The sequence below is a fragment of the Neolamprologus multifasciatus genome, chromosome 14 (assembly GCF_963576455.1).
Source record: "Neolamprologus multifasciatus chromosome 14, fNeoMul1.2, whole genome shotgun sequence".
NCBI lineage: Eukaryota > Metazoa > Chordata > Actinopteri > Cichliformes > Cichlidae > Neolamprologus > Neolamprologus multifasciatus.
In genome coordinates this window covers 27,703,428-27,726,712 of record NC_140452.1, presented here as the reverse complement: position 1 = coordinate 27,726,712, position 23,285 = coordinate 27,703,428, and the positions used below count along the sequence as shown (strand labels likewise).

At 39.5% G+C, this 23,285-nt stretch overlaps 1 long non-coding RNA gene across 1 annotated transcript; it reads left to right on the top strand.

Annotated features, from left to right (window-relative positions):
* The first annotated feature begins 17,783 nt into the window (after positions 1-17,783).
* Positions 17,784-20,235, top strand: LOC146504233 (uncharacterized). The gene is made up of 2 exons (XR_014868805.1): positions 17,784-18,643; positions 19,455-20,235. It is a non-coding gene; the product is annotated as an uncharacterized LOC146504233 (long non-coding RNA).
* Positions 20,236-23,285: the final 3,050 nt, after the last annotated feature.

Genomic DNA, 23,285 nt, shown 5'->3' with positions numbered 1-23,285 from the left:
TGTATCTCCAAGTACACAAGCTTCAGTGATTTGTCATTGTGACAGATGATTTTCCTCTTCCTCACCACCTTGGCCAACCTGTGAAGTAGAAAATGGAATGTGAAAAGTTGTTAATAACTCCTTTAGTATATTAGCAAGGAATGCCTTGACGATGTTGGAGAGGAGGTTGCAGTTCTTACTAAGTCAGGCCTAATAAAAAAGAGAAGTTGCCTAGGTTCATTTTAAATGATTATTAATGTGTAAAATGCACCCTTGCTGTAGTGCTGTATGCACAATTAAAATGGGGTGGTGGTGGCCATGTCTGCATGCCTTTCTGTAAAAATCACCACACTGTGGCTTTTTTTTTTATGGTTGGGATTCATCGTGTACATATCTGAATAATTATATTATTCAGAAAACTATTATTGGGTTTTTGTTTGTTTGGTTCTGGCACTGATCCCATAACTGTGGTTTTGAGCTATATGACAGACTCATACATGATTACCCCCTTCTTACTCATTTCAACACATTTCTTAGAATTCACACATTATTATATTGAAATTAAAAACTGTCATGGCCTTTCCATTCACTCAGGAGAGTTATTATGTTTAACTATGGATAAATTAAGATTTGTATACAGCTAATTTTTAACGATAATTTCAGAATTAACTTCTAATAAAATGTAATAAAGTTGAACTTGTCAGATGCAATAATGCAGTCACAAACAGTCTCACTAAAATGATAATATACTGGTGGTTTTATATAACAAACTTCTAGGGTTAAATGGATATAGTGAAGGACAGCAAACGAATTGGTGTGACAGATGATGGTAGGGAGAGTGAGATGAAGGATAATCTGAAATGAATGTGTCTGTATTATTTACCCTTTGTAGGCTATGTCAACACGGTGGTGAGACTTTTGTTTATTTATTTGACCACCACTCATCAATCAATCCTTGGCCAGAGTGGATGGGCATTATACATGGCTATGAAACAGAACTTGTTCTTGGAATGCCTCAAAATACATCTCTGGGATGAAGAAAACAGAAAACAGGAAGTTAATATGTCTAAGAAGTTTATGAAACACTGGGCCAACTTAGCTTGAGCAAAGTAAGCACGAGCAAAGTAAGCATGACCAGATGGCCGGGGCTTGATTCCCCCTCAGAATTGCTTTGATTTTTTTTTTTTTTTTTACAGAAATTCAGGGTCTGAAGGAACTAAGTGGCCTGTGTTTAGCCTTGAAGAGCAGGAGTATGTCAAACTGAACTGCAACCATCCAGAAAAAAGATGATGAGAGCTAAAGAATGTCAGCTCTTGAACAAATGTATCCCCAAAATACAAAGCATGTCAGGTTAGACATATCACACACGTACACACTCACACATAAATGCACCACACAAAAGTTTCTTAAATTTAACAGATAAGCTACAAAGAAATGACATATTCCACTGTGTTATTATTTACTTAACAAAACTAGGAAAATGAAATGGGAATTCCAGAAGAATGAAAAGTTCCAAGGCTGCTAAGAACAAAACCCAAGTGCTGGATACTGAAATAAAGATTTCACACACTTTATTATCAAATGACACTGTGAGCTAGGAAGCTGTGAGCTCAGGAAACCTGCATCATCAACAGGTGTTACCAACTCTAAAAAAGCAAACATTTTGGTGCTTTGCTCTCTCCTGTCAGTTTTCAGTCTTGGACTCCCCCACGGCACAGCCTCATGGAATCCTGTATAACCTGGGAAATAAACCAGATCCAGATAGTGGGACTCCTTACCGTTTTTTCATCCCACTTTCCACCAGATCTCAGCTACTGCATTGGGGAGCCACAGCCAAATTCACCTGTCATCCCAGGTTCCAGAGAACTCTAACATTCCATCAGAGGCTGTTTTGGTGGCCATCTTTGGTCAAAGATTTGCAGAGTATGTGGGAGCGTGTTCTGAAAACAGAACACAAAATAACTAACACCTTGTTTACATCCAGCTGGATTACTGAGACCCTTACCTGTACCTGTGCAGCTGTGGTCCCACATCTCATTGGATTTCCGCATTTACTTTTATTAAGTGAGCTAAAATGTTTCCTCATTTCACTGGTCCTCTGAGTCCCCTACAGTTCCATGTTACAAAGTTAACAAGATTTTGTGGCACTCTTTCAGTAGAGGTGCCAATAGTTATTAACTGTTACTAAATGGTTGATGGATCTTACTCTGAGCTTTCTAAATGTGATCCTCTGAAATTCACAACTTCCTTGAACCAAACTAAAGAACAACCTCATGAACTCAAACCAGAACCCTTTCTTCATTTGCAGCAAAACTGAGCTGCAAATAGAAAAGAAAAGAAAAACACTTTTTGTCCAGCTTTTTACAGGCTGTAGACATCAGACTTACCACTAAACTCCTTAAGATTGTCTATTATTATATACTATTCCCACCTGGGTTATGTTGTTTGTAGAGATGGCACCCACTATCCCTCCTTGTCGGTAGATGTGGCTGGACTCTGGACGTGGGTACTGACGAACTTGTCTGCTTCGCGCGGATCTGTGAATGAGTGCTTGGCGTTGTTCACCGTTATAGTCAGCTTCGCGGAGTAGTACAGACTGTACGGGATGCCAGCATTCCGCAGTTTCCCTTTCACGGGGTTGAATGAAGTTTGCTGACCTCGGGATTCATGTCAGGGAAGATGTGTACAGGTGATCCTTTGTAGAAGAGGCGGCCTTTTTCCCTGGACAATCGCAGAATCTTCTCTCTGTCGGTGTAGTAGTACAGGCAGACTATCATGGCTCTTGGGCGCTCCCTTGTCCGTGGTTTCGGGTCGAGGGTTCTGTGGGCTCGGTCTATTATAATAAGCGAATCATTGTTTTCTTTCCCGAGCACTTCTGAGAAAAACTCTGCCATGAAACGGCTGGGGTTTCCCCCCTCTGCGTCCTCATTAATGCCCACCACACGCAAATTTTTTCTGCGGCTTCTATTTTCTAAATTCAGGCATTTGTCGTGTAGCTTGTTGTAATTTTTCTTTAGGGTCTCGTGATCTTTCTCCAAGGCTGTTAACCTGTCTGTAGTGTCGCAGAGGGCCCGCTCCATGTCCTTCTGTATACTTGTTGTTTCTGCATAAGTTTCGTGCAGTGCCTCTATTTTCTGTGATAGCTCATGTCGAAGCTTATTGGTGTCTGCTTTAGCTTCTTCTCTTAGCGAGGAAATGTCCTCACGTAAGTTTTCATGCATATTCTCTATCTGCGTTTTGATATTGTTCATCATACCGTCTCAGTAGGCTTGCAATTCGCTCCGAAGGATCCTCACGGAGATTGGTGAGTTCTCGTCCGCCATGTCGTGTTGTAGCTCTTTGCCGCCAGATGTAGCAGAAATTGACGACAAAGTTTTTTGCTTGTATTTCCGACTACTCTGCATGACTCGCTTTGTTCAGGAGGAGTTTGTACAGCTGAATCTTGGTCAAAATCCAAGTCAATATGTGTCCCAGGAGGCTTGGATAATCAAAAATCTTGGCGGAGCTGCCTTTCGCTGCTACTTACTCCATCGGCCGGAAGCGGAAGTTCATGGGGTTTTATTTTAACAGAGTTTTAGCAATTTTTAAAATGCCAATGGGACAAAAGGACCTCCTTGGTGGTTCTAATATTAATGAGGAATGTTTTTCATTAGTCAACTAAAAGACCTTGTGAGGCTAGCAATTCACCAGTTTCTAGTTAAAGAAATAAATTATTCTTGATTTGAGGATTTTTTTTCTCCTAGTGTTAAAGTTTTTTTTAATGAAAAAATCAACAGATTTATCTTCCAGACATGTATAATTTCAGCTATATATTTGCTAGAAACAAAATGGATCATGTTCACATGAACTAGAAAAGTTAAGCATTTATCCCAATGTCTCCTATACCTTACATCATAAATCTGAAATAACTTCAAGAATTGTCAGGATGTATACCCATATCCATGACTGGCATGCCTATGAAAGGATTGCTCAACTGGTTAATCGCATAACAAGAGGCATTTCAGACATCCCTTAGAGTTATGCAGAAAATACTATTTAACACCATGGCAAAGTGAGATTGAGTCTGACCTCGGCTGTCAGATGAGACAGAGAAGGCCATCATTCAAATTAGACAGGTGATTACATGAAGGACAAATCCAGACAGCTAAAAAGAAACAGAAAGAAAGAAGGAGATACAGGAAGAGGTTGGCAATGGTTGCATTGAAACATATAGAGATAGGGCAGGAAGTTTTCTCTCTATTGTATTTATTATTTATTAATTATTATTATTATTGTAGATTCTTTACCTTACAGGATTCAGCGCTTTGAGGCAACTGTTGTTGTGATTTGGTGCTATATAAATAAAACTGAATTGAAGCATGCTGTGGACAGTGCAATCAATAAAAAGAAAGTGTTGGCATGCACACTAAAAAACAAAAAATAAACCATGTACACAAAGTGACTGAATAAGAAAAGAAATTGTGGGAAAAAAAATTGTCACGTGAGTATAATGAATGACTGAATACTATCAAAATGAGACAGAATTTGGTCACAATGAACGATACAAGAAGAGGGAGCGAGCTTTCAATGGGCTTTTTATGAGTAGAAGGAGAGAACACTAGCATGTGGTGACTTTTACAGAAAGACAAGGAGTGACAAGACTCCCATCCCAATACACATATGAACAAAAATATATTTTCCTCCACTATATGCCAGTTTAATATAAAGACGTATTAGGGCCACATTAAGAAAAACAATAAGACTGACCATTTTGAAAATAAAGTCAAAATTTCAAGATTAAAGTCGTAATTCTTTTTAGAGAAAAAAGTTGAAATGTGCAGATTAGAGTTGCTGTTTCAAGAAAAAACTACCAAGGGTACTGTACCCTTTACAAAAGGCCTTGTTTAGATCAATTAGTGAAACAAGTTGATCAGCCATCTTGTGCTACAACAGACTTCCTGTTTACTGCAGAGGGTGTAACCACCACTAACAATGCATCTGTCCACTGCCAGCCATTTACCTAATTATTAATATATTAATGATATAATATGTAATAATAATGATAATAATAATAATAATAATAATGGATTGGATTTATATAGCACTTTTCAAGGCAGCCAAAGCGCTTTACTATACCACTATTCATTCACTCTCGCATTCACACACTGGTGGAGGCAAGCTACAGTTGTAGCCACAGCTGCCCTGTATATAATAATAGATTAATACTAAACGTCATACACACACACACACACACACATATATATATATATATATATATATATATATATATATATATATATATTAGGGGTGCAACGATACTCGTATCGATATTGAACCATTCGATACAGTGCTTTCGGTTCGATACGCATATGTATCAAATAATACAAAGTTTTTAATTTATTTTATCAACTTTCCTTCTGACGGTGCTGTCTGTGTTGAGCGCTCAGTGGATCTGCGCTCGACAGTGCAGCCTAGGCAGAGTAGTCGAACGCAGATTCACTGAGCGCAGGGCAAGCTAGCGAGACAGAAGCTAAGTTCTCCTTGCAACATGGCAAATTGAACCTCCCCTATCCTCATTCAGATCTGGCGTTTGGAACTATTTTGGTTTTCATGTGATGTATGACCCTGAAGGTAAGCGCGTCATGGACTAAAGTAAAACAGTATGTTGGATGTGCCAGCAATGCTCAATTACATGGGTGGAAACTAGTGTGTTAGCGCAGTTAGCTCGTTAACGTGTTGGCCGTCCAGCCCCACGCACAGGGCGATCCGCGGTAGCTCGTTAACGGAGATTTGCCGTGTTGTGGCGTTAACGTCATTTCAACGAGATTTACGCTGACAACACTAGTGGGAACACAACGAATATGACTGCACATTCTCGCCGACATCATCCTAGTGCAAAGACAAGTGGAAGCAGACAAAAACAACAAGCACGCATGCTACAAACTTTACCCGAGTCATTTAGACAGCCGTTAGCACATGATTCTCCTTATGGGGACCTGATATGTTTAAAATGCTGCTGAGAATATAGCCCAGAAGAAGCGTATAGTATAGCTTTTATTTTGGAAAGAGCCATTTCTCTGTAATAAACTCTCTTTTCTAAAGATGAGTGATTCCTCAATCAGATACAGGACTCACAAAATCGCTAGCCCGACGTCCCGGGGCTAGCGATTTTTCCAGTCGGGCTACCAAAATCTATCTCTGCCCTGCCCGTCGGCCTATAGTAGGAAGGAAAAATATATGTCAATGCTTTTGCATTCTTTCGGAAATGTAGCTGGGTAATTATGTCATTGGCATCGGTGAGCCACTGTCAATATGTGACATATTGAAATCGCATTTGAATTTGCGCTTGTTTTTTGCGCTTGTTTTTTGCTTTCACTTTGCAATCACGTGAACTGTGTATAGAGAGCGACAGCACTGATTGGTGAGTGATGATAATTTGCGCACCAATTCCTCTGACATCGTCTTATCAAGCTAAGCTTATCAAGTAAGTTAGCTTACTATGCAAACATGACAAGTGAAATCTCCCGCAGCTTAAACATGTGAGAGGTTGATCGCGCAGAGAATCGCTGAGCATTATGTGGAGTGCGTGTGTAAAAGCAGCAGGATATATATTTTAGTTCTGCTCAGCCAAATAAGACAGGTCAGGGTGAAGAAATGACAGCCAAAGAAAAGCTTACCACAAAATGGAAAAGTTATGACAAATCAGACTATAAGGCAAAAATAAAGTGCAGCTTTATGGTTTCATGGACAAAAGAATTTCTGTGGCTGCAATATGACGAGCTAAATAACCAGGGCTGCACATAAGTGGTCCGCAGGTGCGCATTCGCTGTCAAAATAAAAAACGCGCACAAGATAAGAAGTTGCAACGCGTGTTTGCATACATAAGATTTTGAGGAGGAGGACAGACATTTGTTTAGAACTCTTAAAGATGTCGAAGAAGCTCCTTTAAGCAATTACTTTGGTGTTCCTCCACCTCCAAAGAAATGTCAGAGGAGTCCGAACCACAAAAGAAGCGCGTATTCTCGAAAAAGTGGTTGTAGGAGGTGAGCTGGCTTCAAACAAATGATGAACGCACAGATGTGGTGCATAATGTGCCGTGAAAATTTAATAAATGACAAATTAAAAAGGCATGAACATTTTTTTTGTATCGAAAAAATATCGAACCGTGACACCAAAGTATCGAATCGAACCGAACCGTGAATTTTGTGTATCGTTGCACCCCTAATATATATATGTATGTATATATATATATATATATATATATATATATATATATATATATATTATAGAGATTAACGCTTACAGCACTCATATACATATATACCCACTTTGTGACACTTTTGTGTCAGCTGTGGTTGTTTTAAAGTACTTTATAAATAAAGGTGATGATGATTATGATGATATATATATATATATATATATATATATATATATATATATATATATATATATATACATACACACACACACACACACACACACATATAGTGTTTACGTAAAACATTAGTGCTGAATAATTTTAGTCTAAGAGTAAAATTGGATCCCCAAGAAGCTGTTTGAAGCTAGAGAGAAGGTGTTTTGCTGTGGTGGTCCTAACTTCCTTCTGAATTTACAGTACAAAGAGGCATATGCTTCACTTGCTGTTGACTCTCTTTACTTCAAAGGAATATTTTTTCAGATATGTGATAAAATTTGAAATGAGTGTGAGGGATTTGGGAATGATTATTATATGAATATTTCTCCTTTTTGCTTAGTGAGGGAGGAGTGCAACTTAGTATCTAACAAAAGAAAATGCAACCATAGCATATCTAAACTTGCACATGTTCACTCTTTAGTTTTCATTAATTTTTTTTTTTATTATTATTCATTCCACGTGGTTACTGGGACAGGTAATGAGAAAAAGTAAACAGCAAGTCTGCTGTCTTCTTTTTCTAAGCATTTATATTTTTGTATACAGAAAAGCTGTTATATAAAATGGTGTTCATTTATGTTACATTTAGTTAGTTACTATGTTAACCTACAGTCATTCCAGTTTAACTCTTTTTACTCTCATTTTATGAAAAGGTCCTCTTAAGTCATTATAAAAAAGTAATAATGCTTTTCTCAAAAGATGCAAAGATGTTTTGCATTATATGTACACACACACACACACACACACACACACACACATATGTGTGTGTGTGTGTGTGTGTGCACACTTCTCTCCTCATCCGTCTATCCTGTCCTCTCAGCGCATTGCTTTTGCCAAGCGCCTTAGTGCTGAGCTGCTCTTTTCAATACCGCTGATTAAAAATGTCTGATGCATCAACACGACTAAGCTGATTACAGATTTAGCTTCCCTGAGCAAAGGTTTCCAAAGAGTACTAGGGAAAAGTGGAAAAGAAGTGAGAAATAATAGAACACACACAGCCAAAGCAGCTGAATTGCGATGAGTGTCTAATTTTTGAAACTGTGTGTGATTGAGGGTGCATCTTCTTCTGTAATTGTGTGATTTATTTTTGAGTGTAACTGAAAATGAAGTGTGCACTTTTAGAACCTCTCGGAAAGGAGGAGGTGAACAGAAATTGTTTGAGTGTATGTGCAGGGGTGAAGCCTACTAGCCATAGGCACCCTTTACTGGGATAAAATGCCAACAGATGTGACCCATATTAGTCTCTTGTTCTTCTTTTTCTTCATAATCAGGCTCATCTGCCTTGACATATTTTTTGTAATCTATTTATCAGGTCCAGTTTGACCTGTATCTGTAAGTAAGTAAGAAAAGTTTATTCATAAAACACCTTTCACAGACATATAGTCACAAAGCACTGCACAAGAAATAAATAAAAGCTAGGAATTAATGATGTCCACATCAATATGAACGGTTCGCTCAGATAATAAACTCAGGAATATATACAAAACAAGAGAAAGGCACACAGTGGGGAGCAAAGTGCATTGAAGCAGTGCAAAAGGACTTGGTCTGAGTATAGAGTCCATATGTGAGAGATAAATGGACTGGTTCTTATATAGCGCTTTTCTACTTTACCTGAGCACTCAAAGCAGTTTATACAACATGTCTCTTTCACACCCCATTCATGTAAGGGCTTCTCTCTATGCTATGATTTAGTGCCTTCTATTTAACCCCAATGGATGCATAGTATCTTGCCCAAGGATATTTGGCATAAAGACTAGAATAGCCAGGGATTGAACTCCCAACCATCCAATTAATAGATGGTAAATGGCCTGTATTTGTATAGCGCTTTACTTAGTCCCTGTGGAACCCAAAGCGCTTTACACTACATTCAGTCATTCATCCATTCACACACTGGTGATGGCAAGCTACATTGTAGCCACAGACAGAGGCAAGGCTGCCAGACACTGGCGCCACCGGGCCCTCAGACCACCACCAGTAGGCAACGGGTGAAGTGTCTTGCCCAAGGATACAACAACCGAGACTGTCGGAGCCGGGGCTCGAACCGGCAACCTTCCGATTACAAGACAAACTGCCAACTCTTGAGCCATGATCGCCCTACAGATGACCTAATAGATGACCTGCTCTACCTCCTACATCCACGCATATATGTATACGTGTATAAACAATATCTTCTATTGCAGGGGTAGGCAACTCCAGGGCTCGAGTGCAGGTGTCCTGCAAGTTTTAGATATCACCCTGGGTCAACACACCCGACTCAAATGATTAGCTCATTACCAGGCCTCTGGAGAACTTCAAGACATGTTGAAGAGGTAATTTAGCCATTTGAATCAGCTGTGTTGGATCAAGGACACATCTAAAACCTGCAGGACACCGGCACTTGAGGCCTGGAGTTGCCTACCCCTGTTCTATTGGATATTTGCACCTTATGGACTTTTGCCTCAAATAAAGGTCAATTTTTACTTTTACCTACATTGCCTGAGAGTCTGTGTTTGGGTCCATATTCCTCAGACTGTGATTAGCTGACTTTAGCTGTCTCATTTCCTTTTTAAAAACATTTCTTTGGCTTCACAATTAACAGATATGTTGCTGTTTAAAACATTTAAATCAAATTAACCTCCTAAGACCCATATTCATAAACCAGATTCATAAAGTAAATGAATTTATTCCCCAGTAGTTGGCAACAACTACAACATAAAAATTCATCCATTTCCTGTTGCTTCAGTCTCAGTCTCTCTGTCTACCTCCTCCAGCTCATCCAGGGGAACACTGGAAATGAGGTCTCCCCATGCCAGCAAAGAGATGTAATTTCTATCATGTGTCCTGTGTCTGCCCCGTGGTCTCCTCCCAATGCAACACTTCACCTTGCCCAACCTACACCCACTCACATGCCTGAACCACCTTAACTTGCTGCTTTTGACATGGAGTAGAAGCGGCTCTATTCTGAGCCTCACAGAAAGCTCATTTCTGCTCTTTGATCAACATTGTCTTCTTTCAGTACTACCAAGAGCTTGTGACCATAGATGAAGTTGGGAACATAGATCATCTGGTAAATATACAGCTTTGGTTTCATGCTCAGGTCTCTCTTTACCACAAGAGGACAGTACGCATTACTGCTGGCACTGCACCAATCTGCCTGTCACGCTCCCACTCCACTCTCTCCTCACTCATAAACAAGACCCTGAGATGCTTAAATTCTTGTCCCCCATCTGGAGTGGACAGCAAGATGACACATCATGCACAAGGAGCAGATATAAAATCCCGAGGCCACTGAAACCATCCAGTCCTTGGTTGCACCTACAAATTTTGCAAATAAAAATTGCGAACAGAACCAGTGACCAAGGACAGCCCTGGTTAAGTCAAACACCCACCAAGAATGAGTTTGACTTATTGCCAGAAATGCCAGGTAAGTTCTTGCAACAGTTAACAGGGAAAGGATAATCCACATCAATATGCCAGCTACCCCACACTCTCAGAACAACCCCACAGGAAACAGGGATGTGTTATTTATTAATTACATACCAAGAAGGAGTAATGCTTTATAACTGATGATTTAAGCACTTACTAATACTTTATAATAACATCACATGATTAACCATTACTAAATCAAATCACATCACTTTTATTGTCACATCACATGTGCAGGTACACTGGTACAGTACATGTGAGTGAAAATAGTATATGCATTACTGGATGTGTATACTAAATATGTTTTTCTACGTGTGTGTGTGTGTGTGTGTGTGTACATATTTTACAAATTAAATAGAGTAAACAATAAAATAAAATATACAGAGTTGGTTGAGACATGTGCAAAACAGTGACATTAATGTACAGTATGTAGTGGATAATGTTGAAGTTCCAATAGTGAAGGTGAGGTGTCTATGATGTGTTCAGCAGTCTGATGGCCTGATGGAAAAAGCTGTCTCTCAGTCTGCTGGTACGGGACCGGATACTGCAGAACCTCCTTCCTGATGGAAGTACTCTGAACAGTTTATGGCTGTGGTGACTGGAGTCCTTGATGATCCTCCCCGCTTTCCTCAGGCACCGCTTCCTGTAGATGTCTTGGAGGGAGGGAAGCTCACCTCCAATTATCCGTTCAGAGCACCGCACTACTCTCTGGAGAGCTTTGCGGTTGTAAGCGGTTCTGTTGCCATACCAAGTGGTGATGCATCCAGTGAGGATGCTCTCAATGGCACAGTGATAGAAGGTCCTGAGGATGCAGGGGCTCATGCCAAATCTTTTCAGTCTCCTGAGAAAGAAGAGGCGCTGCTGCACCTTCTTCACTGTTTTGTTTATGTGTACTGACCACGTAAGATCCTCAGCCAGATGTACACCAAGGAAGCGGAAGCTGCTCACTCTCTCCACAGGAGCGCCGTTGATGGTGATGGGGGTGTGTACTTCTCTGCACCTCCAGAAGTCCACTATCAACTCCTTTGTCTTTGCGACGTTGAGGGTGAGATGGTTGTCTTGACACCAGTGGGTCAGGGCACTGACCTCCTCCCTGTAAGCCGTCTCATCACTGTTGGTGATAAGACCCACCACTGTAGTGTCATCCGCAAACTTCTCACATACGTGTCTCTCTTCTCCAGGTGTGACAGGGCAGTATGTAGTGTCAGGGCTATGGCATCATCAGTGGACCTGTTGTGGCGGTATGCGAACTGTAGAGGGTCCAGTGAGTCAGGTAGTGCAGAGCAGATGAAGTCCCTGACAAGCTTCTCGAAGCATTTGCTTACGATGGGGGTCAAGGCTACAGGTCGCCAGTCGTTTAATGAGGAGATGGTGGAGGATTTGGGTACAGGGACGATGGTAGCCATTTTGAAGCAGGCTGGGACTACAGACAGAGAGAGGGAAAGGTTGAAGATGTGTGTAAACACTCCAGACAGCTGAGCCGCGCATGACTTAAGGACTCGGCCGGGAATCCCGTCCGGACCAGTAGCTTTGCGTTCACCTTCCTGAAGCACTTCCGCACTTCCTCCTCAGACACAGTGTGCACACTGACGTCATCCACGGTGTGCCCACTGTCCGGTCTCATGGTGTTCGCTGTGTCAAATCTACAATGAATACGTTTAGATCCTCACACAGAGAGGCCGTGGTCTGCGGTGTACTGGTTTTCCCTCTAAAGTCTGTGATTGTGTTTAGTCCCTGCCACATACTCCGAGGGTTGTCAAACTGTTGCTCCACCCTGTCCCTGTACTCACGTTTGGCTGCTTTGATCGTCTTTCGGAGTTGGTAATGTGCGTGTTTGTAGTCCGATGTGTTCGCGGAGGCAAAAGCGGTGCTCCGTGCCGCCAGTGCTGTGCGGACATCGCTATTAATCCAGGGTTTTTGATTTGGGAAGGATTTAACTGTTCTGGATGGGATGACATCTTCCACGCATCTGTGTACTCATCTGTGTACTCTAAAGTGTCTGTGTACTCTAAAGTGTTACCGAGTTGTGTGCTGTCTCTGCTTGTGAGTATTCCCACTCCCAGTCCCTTTCACCATGAGCCATTCCAGAAAAGGAAAAAATCCAACACCATTCATGGAGTTTGGTTCCATCTGCTTAGACATGAGCCCCACCATACTTACTTTGGACCAAAGATATGCATTAGCTCAGGTCCATTGAACACCCAACAGGTGACATTCTATGACCCCAAAGCTACCCTGGAATAATACTTTTATTAAAGCATAGTGGAAAGAAGTGGGGCTCAAGTCTAAACATGGTGAGTCAGTAAAGAGCTAAAGGGCAAAGCCAATGTTTGGCCACTTTGCTTATAGCTTTGATCCATTCCAAAGGCAACAGTTATACACTTATTCTGAGAAATTCTTTAATTCCAACAAAATAATAAAAAAACAACTAATATTCCTAGCACCAACTACCACAATTGGGGTAAAGTAATACACCCCCTTTCCCCCACCAAATTATGTAATAATAATACTAATAATAATGCTAATCATTATAATAAAATTGCACAGGCTCAATGGTATTTTTGATGTCATGATAAAAGACAACACGTGGTCCTGCAGGTGTATTAAGATAAAAGAATGTGTGCACACATTTTAGGTATGTCTATGTCTGCACACATAAGTACGTATACACATTTGGACAAATGTGTGGAGTTGAGAGGTAAAGAGGATGGAAGAGGAAACAAGGAGTAATCACAAATTGCCACAGACACATGTACATTTGCCAACAGAATTGCATATAAAGGCATACAAGTATATGCAAATATTAGCACACACACACACACACACACACACACACGCCCACAGGTGGTTTTAGTATACATATACACATACAGAGTCTTCGATGAGACACATTATTGCTCACCAGAAAATGAAAAAAGGCTAATTTATTTTCAGTCTCTTAATGAAATCAACAGGCAAAATGCTTTCTAGTAGAATTATTTACCTTGCTCCCTCTGACAATCCACTTTACTACTAGTTTGCTTATGGTGGCTAGAAAAATCCTTGCAGTGATGGACTCACTGAGTACAGTCCTATAGAACAACAAATTCGCTACCAAGCAACAGCTGTAGAATTTGCATATTCCTTATGGGATGACAAAGGACATAAGTGATGCAGTTTTTTTCATCCCTTTTGCCTAAAGGGCAAAAAATCCCGGACAATCCTGGTTTTATCCTAGACAGATGGTGTTCTTAAGCGTAATAGATTGGGTCTGTGGTCATATGGCATTACTGTGATCCCCCTGGATGACCTAGTAGTATGTGTGAACTAACAAAGTACAGAAGCAGATGAACATTTTCTTTAAATACCAGTGTCACTGCCGGCATTAAATCTGTTCGCACAGATAGCAGATTGAGGATCATTTTCTTAAAGGGCCTTTATTGCTCCAAAAACAACCAAAGCATCCAGCCCTTTTCTCATTTCCACTGCTGAGACACAGCTGTATTGTCAACCAAACAATGAGTCAAATCTTTATTTTGAACATGTAATTAACAAATGTTAATTCACATAAAAGACAAACACCATCATGTTCACATGAAAAAAGTTGACCATCTCCCATTTGAAAAAGAGTAGGAGGAAACAAGTGCTTATTACTTCCTGCCTCTATATTCTGTCCAACTCTTCATACTGGAGAACCTTTCTTCGATGTCTGACACTGTGATGGTTATTGCTCCTTGTTCAGGGAGGTTGCTTTGGTCTGCTCTTAGATCCACTAGCCAACTATTGGAGCTGCTTTTTCCATCTTGGCCTCTAGTCACCTTCTCAGTGGAGGGTACTGCTCCTTGTGGTTGTTCATCTTATAGCCAAGCATCTCATTGATCACTGCTGCCATAGTGTAGATCAGCTGGTTAGTGTCAGTAACGGTCGCAGTATTGTATTTTTTTTAAACATATTGTTTTCACTGAATTTATAATCTAATTGAAAATCTGATATGTTTTTTCTATGTTCTGGTATTAATATTTTTTTTATGAAAGTTGTTAATCATTCCATTTTGTTTTTATATGTATTTTATATAGGTTTCCAACTTCTTTGGAAGTGGATTTATATTTTAAGTCTCTGTTTAAAAATGTTTCAATGGTGCTGCTGCACTAAGATCTAGCGGGGCACCACAGAGATAAAATCACTGTCAGAGGAAGGTCTTTGGTAACTTTCATTAGTTGTTTTTCTGCACATCATAAAATCCTCAGTGAAATACTTTCAAGCCATTCCTATGCAAATAATCAAATAGCTGGTTTAAACCAAAGGTTTCACAAAATGTTAAAAATAAATAGAAGGTTAGAATTCTGTCTATAATTTCTAAGAACAGTTGGATTAAGTAAGGACTTCAGTAGCAACACTTGTCTTTCAAATGCAGCCTATTAATACAGCTTAAATAATCATATTTAAAATCAATTAGTGACTTAATTAATGGTAAGACTTATTTTCTTCTCAGATTTGCAGGTCTAACTGAAATGTTGATGGTTTGGATGAAGTAATTACCAAAGTTAGCTCCAAGTTTAAATTTCTGACTCTTTGCCTGGCTGTGCTCTAATGCGGTTCCTTTTTACTACAGGGTGGGCCATTTATATGGATACACCATAATTACATGGGAATGGTTGGTGATATTAAAGTCCTGTTTGTGGCACATTAGTATATGTGAAGGGGGAAAACTCCTCAAGATGGGTGGTGACCATAGTGGCCATTTAGAAGTTGGCCATCTTGGATACAACTTTTGTTTTTTCAATAGGAAGAGGGTCATGTGACACATCAAACTTATTGGTAATGTCACAAGAAAAACAATGGTGTGCTTGGTCCTAACATAACTTTATTCTTTCATGAGTTATTTACAAGTTTCTGACCACTTAAATATGTGTTCAATGTGCTGCCCATTGTGTTGGATTGTCAATGCAACCCTCTTCTCCCACTCTTCACACACTGATAGCAACACCACAGCAGAAATGCCAGCACAGGCATCCAGTATCCGTAGTTTCAGGTGCTGCACATCTCGTATTTTCACACCATAGACAATTGCCTTCAGATGACCCCAAAGATAAAAGTCTAAGGGGGTCAGATCGGGAGACCTTGGGGGCCATTCAACTGGCCCACGACGACCAATCCACTTTCCAGGAAACTGTTCATCTAGGAATGCTCGGACCTGGCACCCATAATGTGGTGGTGCACCATCTTGCTGGAAAAACTCAGGGAACGTGCCAGCTTCAGTGCACAAAGAGGGAAACACATCATCATGTAGCAATTTCAAATATCCAGTGGCCTTGAGGTCTCCATTGATGAAGAATGGACCCACTATTGTTGTACCCCATATACCACACAAAACCATCACTTTTGTCGTTCCAACAGTTTTGGAGGGATCCATGCAATGTGGGTTAGTGTCAGACCAATAGCGTTGGTTTTGTTTGTTAACTTCACCATTCACATAAAAGTTTGCCTCATCACTGATCAAAATCTTCTGCGTGAATTGAGGGTCCTGTTCCAATTTTTGTTTTGCCCATTCTGCAAATTCTGTGCGCTGATCTGGGTCATCCTGGAGTTTGTAAGGGTGCCATTTCTGAGTAGCTAATATCCGCTGAAGAGATGTTCAAATAATGCCACTCTCCAGTGTTAGGGTTCAAATATTGAGGAGGGATACAGGAGGAATTCAAAATAACAACACTGATCCGGCCGGGTGGAGTCAAACGATGATTTTAATGAACACACGCGTGGAGAGATGATCACTGTACGCAGACAGCATCAATCTCTGTCTAACAATACATAAGCAGTTGTTTTTATACCATCAGGGAAATTTATAACGCCCCCTCATGCGTCATCAGATACAATACATGCACACGTCAAATCAAAACCACAATGACTTAACACAGTTTGAAAAGAACATCGCCTCGTCTCCATGCCAGGTGTCTTCCTGTCGCTGCCGGACGCTCGCTTATCGTCTGGAACATCAGGCACACATTCTGCAACAAACTGTTCTCTTGCAGGCACAATTTTGCAGTTGCAAGCTTTTACAAAATATCATTTGAACCTTCACCTACCCCTGAGTCTAACTGCTGTGTAAGTGTGTGTGTGTGTGTGTGTCTGTCGACCTTAAATGCTCTCTGGTTAGTTTCACTTTCACACACTGTAATCCCTAACAGTTGTTCTAGCTCATAACTAATAAGCTCATAACACTCAAATGTCGTTTTGTAGTTGAGCAAACTATAAAGTATTGAGCTCTGTTGGCTTTTATGCAACTTTAATTGAATAGGGCTCAATATTTTTTAGCTAATTTGTTTGGAACGCTCAAAAAGTTTAAGAAGCATATATTAGTGACGTTCTGGTGGGTGGAGTCTTGTCGCTCCCTCAGGAAAGCTGAGTCAGCCATCTTGAATTTACCTTGATGCGGGGAAGATTTGGCCAGCCCGTGTGGATTAAGAGTCCCCAACTTCAACCCACCACGACCACCACCTTATTTTTTTTTCATCAACTGCCCTAAATTTGGTAAGTCTAACGTGTTTTTGTTTTGTTTAAATTTAATTTCGATAAACATTCTTTTTTATTTTTTACTGGAAATATAGTCGTACTTTGTGCACAGTGAATGTTTGTTATAAATAAATTCGAATCCAAGTAATTGTAATTTTAGAAGTTTTCGAATGTGGCAAATACGTAATGTTATTTCAAATTAGTACGGTGTAACGTTTTGGCGGTTTTCCGTGGGGGGCAACATTTCCCATAATGCATTGTATTCTTGCCGGGGAAGTTGACGGTGGCAGTTCTAGCTCCATGCGTTTGAACTTTCTACTGTCCGTTTCTACCGGTTGTCGTATCCGCCGGTAATGCACGTGCGTATTGTGAGTATACTTATTTCAATAAGTGTCCCTGTTACACAGTCAGTAGTTTACGCTGTTGAGCTATGTGTGTGTGCTAGCATGAAGCGAACAATAATAAACAACATGAGTGTGTTAGCATGATGGTAATTAGGCACATGTTTGTATTTTGTGTGGTTGTGAGATAATCTCGAAATCCTTTTAACAGTTTAGAGGGGTATTCCACTAAGCGAGCTCTACAAGTCAAGGCTTGCGGAAAAATGCATCGCCTGATTCAGCCTAACATTACACACTGGTCGAACTCGGTGCTACGAACGAAGTTCAGCTAAATTGTTCGCGCTAATTCGACAAGGCTCAACCAGCCAGACTGAGGCGCCTCCTTGACACCTTTAAGCCAGACCCTATCGATCTTTGCTAGATAAATTGAAATGAAATGAAAATAAAGAGCCGCGTTCTGCTCCCAGGCTAAGAAAGAATCATTGATGCAGACTGTGCAGATCACAAATACTCCCTAACCTGTAATGAGGATTTCAAACCTGTTTGAAATCCTCGCCACCGTCGTGAGGGTGTCACCGCAGTTTCTCACACTGCGCACGCGCAAACACAAAGCACAGAGAAAAAACAAAGGGGAAAATAGGATGGGTAAATTTCAAGTTTGTTATTTAAGTTATTAAGCTTAGCAACACACCTATTAACATTCGTTTGAAACGGTTAACATTAACAGACTGAACTGGACTTAATAACAGGAGTGCATATAATCTTAGTAAATTATTGTGGTGAGTATCAGCTGTGCTGGGTATGTAAATCGGGCCATCCAGCTGCGGTGCTGATTCGACGTCACTGGTGCCAAAAATCCGGACAAATGTCACTTGATCAAGGAGCAGATCTGCATCAGATGAGATCAGCTGACTACGTGTGTGTGCTGTGCAAAAAATGTTTTTGAACATTAATAAGTCGTCTTTGTGCACATATTGTTTACAGATATCAGACTGCAAAGAGCGCTACAGAGAGTCAACATTTCACCAGTTGTCAGTGGGTGAGTTTTATAATTTGTGTCCTAATTTAAATAAAAAATAAATACAAAGAAACTAGAGAATTTTGCCCTGAATTATTAAAAATTTTTAGATTTTTTTTGCAACAGAACAGACAAAATTAAATTACTGTGTGAACTTGTTGGCATAATTATGTTCCACCTAATTTAAAAATTTACACGCATTTTAAGTACAATGCGTGTAAACAGTGCATTTTGAAAAGCCAAAAGTGCAAACAGGGCTGAAATGGTTTTGACTTTGATTGCAAATATTTTAATTGCAGGGGTGAAGTTGGCCCAATGGAGTGGAAATGCAAGTTGTGTTCTGCAACTTCAAATACTCGGGGACAATTATTTTGGCACTACACTGTATTGCATACCCAATATTCACGAGTGTCCCCCCTGCCATGTCTCTATGACAGTTGCATTTGTACTTTTCCATCATTCGAGGCAATGAAAGCTCATCTGTCAAGATCACATAATGATTCACATAGAGTTGATGCAACTGAAGGAGCATGTGGTTGTTTTATATGTCCTTTGTGTAACTTCACACAGCCAACACACATGGTAAATAACAAAAACAAATATCTTGGCATATATTTATTATTGAAAACATTTATTTAAACATATGTTTTGAAACCAAACCCAAAATAAGATTATTGTAATGCATCATGATGTATTGCCATATCAAATTAAATCGTTGACATTATAATCCTAAAAGAAACGTGCGACTTATGAAGATTCACACCTCTAATCAATAGCATGATTTGTGTCCTTGTGGGGCTGAACTCATTCTTGTATTATTTTTGTTTTGCAGTCAGCAGATGGTCCAGACTTCGCTGACACTCCTGTGGCTCTGCTGACAATTGTCACGGATGACACTACTGATTCGGCCCTCTTCAGTCCCGAAAGCATCTGCATTGTCGTTGAGGATGAAATACTTGTGAATGGTCCCACAAATCTGGCTGAGTCATTTCTCCTGCTCTTTGGGTACATCTATGCACTAGACCTACAATACCCAAAGAAACTTGAGCTTACATTCACATTTATCCAGAAGGTTATGATGTGCCTTGAGGACAACAAACCACTGAAAGGGCGTCTACTGACGCTGAAGAATGATTTGTTCAATGAGTGAATCATTCAGAATGGACTACTTGTTGAGCTGAGTATTGAGGAAGCTTTTTTTGTTTTGTTTTTTTCCTAATCATTTGGCTTTTCTACCTCACATTTAAGATGAATGACTGTTCAGTTCATGCACTATTCATGTTTAATGTTCTGTTGCCTAATACATAAATGCACTGCCTTGATGTTTGTTCCCTATAAGTACAGCAGTGGAAACCAGTACTGTTTTTTATGTATTTTTAAAAAAGAAAGTGAGCTGCAGCTGTCAAGGTACAGTAAGTGTTAAATGCCTCAATGTTCTAATAGCTGCAATTGCTGTTAATACTGAAAATGTTATTGAATTTTAGAATTGAGATGGAGACCCTTGAAGTCTTTTTCTCTTGTTTTATTTATGAAGCACTTTTTTATGAGTGAGCTCTGTTGTTTGTGCCTTTTTAAAAGCACATTGTGTTTAATAAAAAGTTGTTAAATTGTTAGTGTTGTTACTTTCATGTTTTCTAACACTTTTAGCTGATTATAATTTACTGGGCAAACAGTTTAGAATTATTTGTAAGTGTATTTCCCACAGTATTTTAAAAATATTGAAGATTTTAAGTGTTATTTCCCATATTATAAGTTAGAAAATATGAAAAAGTTTGAGTTTATTTCCCACATCGTATGAGTTGCAATATGTAAAATATTTGTGTATTTCACACCTTAATTAAGTTGAATAATATTGAACATTTTGAGTTTATTACTCCCTAATTATAAGTTGAGGAATATCAACATTTATGAGTTAACATTGAGGTAATTTAAGGCAACTGCAAATATAATTTTTATTTTAGTTAAACTTAAAACTTTTAAAAACATCACTCAAAAATTGTTGTGTAATCTGTTACACAACAATTTTTGAGTTCTGTGAACTTATTAGGTTTTACAGTGCAGACACGCTCAAAAGCCTGCACTTCCTGTCTACTTCGGCACAGAGCGTGCTCAGAGTTAGGCCTTTCTTCTATAATGCAACAGAATCAGCACATACACATTGAAGATTATAACAAGCATTCAAAAGCATTTAAGATTATAAATCCAACTCAACAGTTTAAAGTGGTTATAACTGCACCTGTAATAAAGGCTAATTGGGTGCCAATATGTTTAAACATCTGAATACAATATCAGTGCTGTAGATTATGTTATTAGTGTTATTACTGCAATGGTAATGATGATGACCATGAACAATAGCAGCAAAATATTTCTCTAATCCCCACACCAGTGGCATGCGGCGAGTGCTACGCTGTGGGCTCTTGCTGAATGAAGCTAGGACAGCCACTGATGTTTCTTCATTAGTGACAGTTTTCTTGCGTCCACATTTGGCAAATCCAACACTGAACCAGTTTCACAAAACTTAGCAAGCAGTTTGCTGACTGTAGCATGGGAGATGGGTGGTCTCGTAGGGTGTCTTGCATTGAAATATGCTGCAATGACCCGGTTACTGCGTTCACCAGATATCAACACGATTTCAATCCGCTCCTCACGTGTTAACCTCTTCGACATGTCAATGGCTGTGAACAAAGAGAAACTTGTAAATAACTCATGAAAGAATAAAGTTACATTGAAACCAAGCACACCATTGTTTTTCTTGTGACATTACCAATAAGTGTGATGTGTCACATGGCCCTCTTCCTATTGAAAAAACAAAAGTTGTATCCAAGATGGCCGACTTCTAAATGGCCACCATGGTCACCACCCATCTTGAGGAGTTTGCCCCCTCACATATACTAATGTGCCACAAACAGGACTTTAATATCACCAACCATTCCCATGTTATTATGGTGTATCCATATAAATGGCCCACCCTGTATATCAAATAGTAAATTGTCAAAGCTTTATGAAGCTTGGATGATTGTCCAAACTTTTAAAAAATAACAATGATAAAGGAGATAATTATTTTTTAGGCCAGATGAAGGTTTTCTAAATGTCTCAAAAATAAAAGTATTGCATGAACGGTTTACAAATTACTGCCATAAATGTTTAATTTTTAGCCTTTAGAGGATTAAAAGTAATTCGATAGTTGACTGAGAAGTCGATTCATGGCCAGGTGTGGCCTGCTCCCTGTTTATTCTATGACAATGTTCACTATACTTGAATGTGAAGTCCAAAAATACATAGACGCAAGAGAAACTGTTATTATTATTATTAGAGCCATTACCCTAAAATAGCAAAATAAACCTATCAAAAATTTGAATGGCCAACATTATAGCATATTTCTATAAAGAATCTCTACACTGGTCAGCTCAAAAAAACCCAAGGGCCTGAAAGACCACAGGAGAAACTAAAGTTAGTAATGTGCGGATCAATACTGAAATATTGATTCCTCCGATACCAATCATTTATGTTCTAGAATCGATTCTCATATTAAAATATCGATATTTTAGTAATGTAGGGTAAATTTGTAGTTTATCATTAACAGGAACACAGTGGAAAGAAACTATATCATTTGGATTGTCTACATTCAAAGGAACTACTTCGTCTTCCGCCTTTAATAGTCGTGTGCGAAATACGGCTGTATAAATGTGTCGCAGCCCCTTGGCGTGCGCACTCACAACAATGGCTGGGCGTGAATGGAATAATGTGCGGACGTATTTTACCTCCACAAACAGCCAAGATGCGGTTTGTGATACATGTGGCAAGAAAGTGAGGTGTTGTGGCAACACCATTTACCTCGTCAAACACCTCAGAGTATATCATATCACAGAATATGACGAGCTTATGTTGAGGCGAACCGAAGACGAGGAGAGGGACAGGAGCTGCTAGGGCGAGACAGACGTCTCTCGAGGAGTCCTTTAGTTCTGCAGGCAGGCAACATGCTCAAATGGCACACAACTTCTCAAGTTATAATTTGAGATACAATAAAAGATACAGTAAAAAAAAGTTTTTGTACAAAGTATCGGTATCGGATCAGTATCGCCCTGAATTTTACTTGGTATCAGATCGGAAAGCAAATCAGTGGTATCGCACATCGCTAACTAAAGTAGATGTATTCAATGTTTTTCCTTATTTGAAAAAAAAAAAACAGAAAAGAAGAAAAAAAAAAACTTCTCATCGTTTTCAAAGTCTAAAACCACAATACAGAAAATAATTACAAGGTGCAAACCACTGGTTACAATCAAGAACAGGAAGGCTCAGATTAGACTTTACCAGAAAATTCTGGTTCTTAAATTCTGTTCTTAAATAAATAATTTAGAAAAATGTTACAGTTTATTTTGTACTAGAATGATAGAATGAGAAACAGATGGAGAAGGAGAAAAATCATCCAAAACATACCATAATATCTGTCAGACATGAGGAAAGCAATATATATGCCTGTGTGGCTGTTAAGGGAACCAGGCCTCAAGTGCTCACTGATGATGTGATTGCTGGTAAAAGTATTAAGATGAATTTTCAGTTCTATAAAGTATAGGGCTATACTCTCTGCTCAGAGTCCGCTAAATGCAAAACTGCTTCACAGTGCAAATAGGTAATGACACAAAGCACACTGCAAAAGCAACCC